Raw genomic sequence first — 6,232 nt, forward strand, 5'->3', positions numbered from 1 at the left:
TTTTTTTTCTCTTGCCTAATTGCTCTGGCTAGGATTTCCAGTTCTGTTTTGAATAGAATTTTTGAGATTGGGCATCTTTGTTCCTGATCTTAGAGGAAAAGCTTTCAACTTTTTATCACTGAGTATGCTATTAGCTGTGGGCTTGTCATGTATGGACTTTATTGTGTTGAGATGCATTCCTCTGTATCTAATTTGTTGAGAGTTTATCAGGAAACGATGTTAAATTTTATCAAATGCTTTTCTGTATATATTGAGATGTTCATATAGTTTTTGTTTATCATGTTAATGTAGTGTGTCATATTTATAGCTTTCCATATGTTGAATTGTCCTTGTGTTTCAGGAATATATTCCATTTGTTCTGGTGAATAATCTTTTAAATATGCTATTGAATTCAGTTTGCTACGATTTTGTTGAGTATTTTTGCATTTGTGTTCGTCAGGGATATTGGTCTGTAATTTTATCTTCTTTAGTGTCCATGATCCATAGTTTCTGATGAGAAGTTAAGCATTAATTGATTGTGTTTTTGACTGTGATATATCATTTCTCTTTTGCTGCTTTCAAGGCTATTCCTCTTTGATGTACAGCGGTTTATTTTTTACTTCAGAATGGACTTCCCTGTATTTATTCTACTTCATAATCATTTTGTATCTATTCATTTCATTGCTATCTTTCATCAAGTTTGGGGAATTTTCATTTATTGTTTCTTCAAATATATTTTGTGTCTCATTCTATCTTTTCTACTGGTATACCAAATTACTTATGTATGGCAGATATCATCTATTAAGTTTTTGAGCTTATGTTCAATTTGTTTCATTTTTTCTCTATTCTTCAACTTGTATAATTTCTGTTGATCTGTCTTTGAGTTCACTTATTCCTGTCATGTCCATTTGGCTGTTAAATCCATCTAGTGGTTTTTTCCATAAATCATATTTTGTATTTTAAAATTTCCTTTTTTTATTGCCTTTATTTCTCTGCTGAGGCCTCCTGTTTCTCTACTGAGGTTTTCATGAATTGATAAATCCAAGGTGTCTGTCATAATTGAGGTTGGTTCTGATGTTCTGCCTCATCAAACCATGTCTTTTTACGTTTTAGTATGCCTTGTGATTTTTTTTTTTCTTTTTTTTTTTTGGTCAAAAACTGGAAATGATGTATTGGGTAAAAGAAATTAAGATGAACAGATGTTTAGTGTAATGTCTTAGGTTTATTTGGTTAGGGATTTGGCTGTGTTTAGTGTTTTCTGTAGCTGTGTCAGGAAATAAAATTTGCTCTGCTTTTTTTTTTTTTAACTTCCCTGTTATCTTTGAGTTCCTCTAGAAACTTTTTCTTAAGATGTGAGATATGCAATTATTTCTGTTGTATCCTCTTGTTATACAGGATCCCTATTGATATAGTAAGGTGTAGGGAGAGAAGTGTTCTATAGTCCTATGATTGGGTCTCAGTCTTTTAATGAGCTTCTGACCTAGACCAACCTTCACAAGTACTTCTCAGTTTTGCTTTGTTTTTCCCACCTTAGGTGAAATAGGAAGGGTAAATGGGGAAAGGAATTGGGCATTTCCTTCTTCCAAGTCAGTTAGGGTCTGCTAAATCCCCAGTTGGTTATGTTCTAGTAATACAGTTGGCCCTCCAGATCCATGAGTTTCGCTTGCATAGATTCAACCAATGATGGATGGAAAATATTTGGGGAAAAAATCGATAAAGAATAACAATGCAATAATACAAAATAAATAATTACAGTATAGGAACTATTTACATAGCATTTATATTGTATGAGGTATTATAAGCAATCTAGAGATGATTATAAGTATATGGGAGGATGTTCATAGGTTATGTACAAATACACCACCATTGTATATAAGGGACTTGAGTATCTCTGGATTTAGATATCCGTGGATACTCAAGAACCACTATAGTTTCCCTTGAGGGCAGACCTTGTTAAGAAAGAGAATGTTCTTGAGTGTTTCATAAAAAGGCTGCTTTTTCACTCTCCCTGCCTGAAGCCCGAGATAATCTTTCTTTAATCTTTACTGTAAGAACCTGATACGGCTCCTGGAGTGGAAACTCACAAAAGTGGATATGGGGCTAAGATTGGGCCTCCCTGGAGCTTCTAACTCTCAAACTACAGTTTATGTTTTCTTACCCTGGTACTGGTTCTGGAGTTTTCTCCTGGGCTTCTGCTTCAGAAAGTTGGATTTTCTATATATGCCTGTCTGTCTCTATAGTTTTGGGGGCAGTGGCTTGCCCAGCAATTACAACTTATAATGGATCTAGGAAGATTTGTTAATTTTCAGTTTATTTAACATTTTTCTTGTGAGGATAAGAGTGATAAGCTCCTTACATTCTGGACCAGAAAATGCAAGTCAGGTTTTCATGAATTAGAAATATGTCTATTTATATTTCACTGATGATAACCAGTTTAAAATCTTCATGTAACTTCCAACATCTGATTCATCATAGAGTTGGACTACATTGATTTTTTTTTTCTGTTTATAATGTGTTCTATTTCCTTGATTCTTTGTATTCTGGGCACTTTTGGGTTATATCTTAGATATTATGAATTTTAAATTGAGGAGATTCTGGATTATGTTGTTTTCACCCAAAAAGTATTGTTTCCTTTGTTTTAGCATCCAGTTTTGTTGGCTGGGCTTGAACAGCTAACTATTTCTTTTGCAACAGCTCTTATCTTCATTCAGATCTTTTGTTTTTGGATGGGCTGCTGAAAGTCTGGATTGTATAAGCATGGTTCAGTGTTTAGTCAGAAATGTGAGTAGGCAGAGCTTAAGGATCCACTCTTTAGCTCTTTGTTGTCAGTGATCATGATTTCTGAAATCAGTTTGGGTTTTTTGTTTTTGTTTTTTAGGCCTAAGTGACTGGATTTTTTTTTTTTTGTACAGTTACCCACTTCTGCTGTGCATATTTTGTACCTAGTCCTAGACTAACACCATATACTCTCTTGCAAGTGAGTATACCAACTTTACCAGTGTGTATCTTTTTCTCTTCACTCACCAGTACTCTCAGGGTGGCAGCTTTAGTCTCAGTTTAGAATTGTTATTTTGCTTTGTATCTGTTACACAGGAACATGGTTCAAGGTTCAATGTGTGTGAACAGAGTTTAGGAATTCCCTCCCTGGCTCTCTTCCTTCTAGTATTCCCCAACTCATCAGCATTTTTCAACTTTTCTGATTTCCTAGGGCAAAAAAAAAAAAAAAAAAAAAGTTTTTTTTTCCTATGTGTACCCCCTTCTCCACCAGCTGTTCTTCACCACGAGGGCTGCACTTAGCCCAGATTTAAGTCTCCATTCCTCCTAGCAGTTGTGGGTTCCTCATCTGAATCTGTGTGTTTCTGTTCATTGTCCAGTACCTTAAGTTCATTTCTGTTTCTATTATATCCGAGTTTTATAGTTATTTTCTCTGTATATATATATATGCTGAGGAGGGAGAGGATCCTATAAGTTCTGAGCTCATCATGCCCAGAAATGGAAAGTTTTCAGGAATATTTCTTTGAGGACAAAAAATCTCCTCTGCTTTACTGAATAATGTCTCTTAGAAACCAGGACCATGTGGTCTCTCAGTGACTTTTGGTAAGGTAGAATCTTATGATATCCCAGCCTCTTGATTTCCATACACCAGGGAGTAGGGGAGGGAGATATTGTAGAGACAATCAGAACACTTTGGAGGCTATGAGCAACCTATATAATCCCACCTCCCTCAGTTATACTGAAATTTGAATAACTTTTCACAGAATCTGGAAATTTTTTATTAACCTAGTTAGGACTTTTTTGAGACGAATGCTCATTTCTACTGTTCTTAATACAATGCCTGTCACAAAGTTAGGTATTCAGTTAATACTAGTTGAATCTATTAATTAGGGGTTCACTTTATTCACTAAATGTGAATGTTTTGTTTATCTCAGAAATAAGGTGATTAAATAAATATTTGCATATTTTTCATCTTGCATTCATGTTGATAAACAGCCAACATATTTCAAGTCATTTAATATAAAAGATTAGTCTGTCCATGATATACTTTGTTATATAAAGCTATCTAAATGAATAGTTTTTGGATAAATCCTATAGTTGTATTTTCTACTTCTTCTATTTAACTCATTTGTTGAAAGACTGTAGGAAATAGTGGACCAGGTAATTAAATAAAGTTCATTCTGTAGTTTCTGCCTCATATGATAGTCAAAGTAAGTGAAATTATTAACATGANGAGGCTTACAGAAATTCTCAAGTAAATAAGAGTATAGCATAGCAAAGAATGACAGTTTTTCTAATATTGGGGTTAAGATGTTCAGTAGAGTATGACTTATAAAATTCCTCAAAATATAACTTGAAAGACTTGACTTTTGGCCCATGATTCTCTTGGTAATGCACATGTAAGAGATTATGTGGGGTCTTTATGTCATTATGGCAAATTATAGGCTGTACTATACATGCTATTCAGTATTGAATAGGAATGAGATCAAAGTAGCTTTGTTGATCTTTCACTAAATCTAGGGATTTGGCATTGACTTATCAGTATGATTATTGTAAAAGAGATGTAGTATAGAACTGTTTCCTGAGATTAAGTATTCAATATCATAATTTAGAAACTCTCTTCAGTTATCTGCCCTGTGTCTCCATTTACTCAGTAATGTAAGCAAACTTGGAAACCTTAGGAAGGCTTGAGACTTCTGGGTTCATTATGGGGCTGTAGGTAGCCATCTTGCTGTTGTTGGCTCTAGTGACCTGTAACTACAGATCAAGCTATATGTAGCCTTTTTCTCCTTCAGGTAAACTGGGTTGAAAACCAGTGCTCCCAGCTGCTCTGAGGCTTTAATTGCATGAATGAGCACTGAAAATGTGAAAAACAATTTTAGACCACAATAGCAAGGTGAGTAAGGCTAAAGAATGTATTTTATGGATATTCATGAATGTCACCCACAGAATTCTATATTTTTTCCAGATGATTCTAAAAGATTAATTTATAATTTAATGGATATTTGTTTTATTCTTCTGAGGACCCAGTTGAAATCCTGTTGATTCTGTAGTAGACCACGTTACTATCTTTTGTCTTACTCTCATATCTTTGAGGTAGATGAATGCTTCAATTGAGTAGGAGGTAACGTGTTATATTTTCAAAGGACTTTTCTTATGTTTCATTGTATCTGTGTGATCAGAAGGACAGGGAGAAAGTCTGTTTTAAAATTAGCAGCATGAGGTATTAAAACCCTATAATGCTTATATGAAGTTTGGTGAAATAGTTAGCCAAAGAGAATTTTCTCCTCAAACTAGTAACTAAATTGATATGTAGGAGGAGCCTTTCCTGAGTGACTTTCCTTGGTAGCTAAAATTGCAGCAAGACATTTCAGAAGCAGTTTCTGAGGAAGTGAATGGATGGTGAGGTAATTTTCTTAAGTACTTGGATTCTGATCGTCTCCAGAGGCTTTGAAGCTGTTAGTTATACAATGGACTGATTTGATCTCCTAGGATCTTTGCCAGATTTGTAATTGCACTGAGATTTTTAATGATCACAAATGACAGCATGATGGCCGCCTCTTTATTCTGGGAGTGAGGTAATTTGTACATAAGAAACAAAATTCGGTTTTGGTTTGAAAGGCTTGGAGAGTCAGACTTCTTTTAGGCCAGATACAGTGGTATATCTGAGACATAGTTATACCGCCATTGAGTTGTAATTGCTTGGTTTGTTAAGTTATCCTTCAAAATCATTAGTCTGTCAGCAACATGCGGGCAGGTTTTATGTCATTTCGGTGATCATTGAGTCGTAGCATAATAGTTGACTGTGGTAAGTCCTTATTAATTTTTGTTGGAAGAATGGAAGGTATATTGAATTGCAATGTCTTTTTGTAATTTATTTTTATTTTTATTTTTTAGCATGGGATTAGAGGTAGCAGTTTCAGACAGGAGGCTAGATAGAGTGTTATTTCCCTTCTGCTCCTGGCAGGCAAGTCTTCATTTTTCAAGACTCTCGAGTGTCACCTTGTTTGTGAAGACTTATTGTCTTTTCTAGGTGCAATTGATCTGACTAGTCTTCCTATAATGTTTCATTTATTTACTTTATAGCATCTGTGATGTGTTTATTACATTTTTATCATTATCTGCTTTCTACCACAATAGAAAGTTCAATTATTATACATTTATCTATTCCTGGCATATATATATATTAGTAGAAGAGTGTTCCACTGCAAGTAACAGTTAGCAATAATTATTGGTCCAGGAAGTTAATCTCAGAAAA

The 6,232-nt window shown here is 34.5% G+C and overlaps 1 protein-coding gene across 3 annotated transcripts in view; it reads left to right on the top strand.

Moving 5' to 3' along the window:
• PRRG1 (proline rich and Gla domain 1) overlaps positions 1-6,232 on the top strand; it is a 93,184-nt gene that overhangs the window by 24,760 nt on the left and 62,192 nt on the right. Inside the window, exon 2 of one of the 3 annotated variants that reach the window (XM_037735644.1) lies at positions 4,770-4,870. The exons of the other annotated variants lie outside the window; for them this stretch is intronic. The gene's annotated coding sequence lies outside the window, so the exon portion shown is untranslated. The remainder of the gene's footprint in view (positions 1-4,769; positions 4,871-6,232) is intronic. 3 annotated transcript variants of the gene reach the window in all.

The sequence above is a fragment of the Cebus imitator genome, unplaced genomic scaffold (assembly GCF_001604975.1).
Source record: "Cebus imitator isolate Cc_AM_T3 unplaced genomic scaffold, Cebus_imitator-1.0 Scaffold866, whole genome shotgun sequence".
NCBI lineage: Eukaryota > Metazoa > Chordata > Mammalia > Primates > Cebidae > Cebus > Cebus imitator.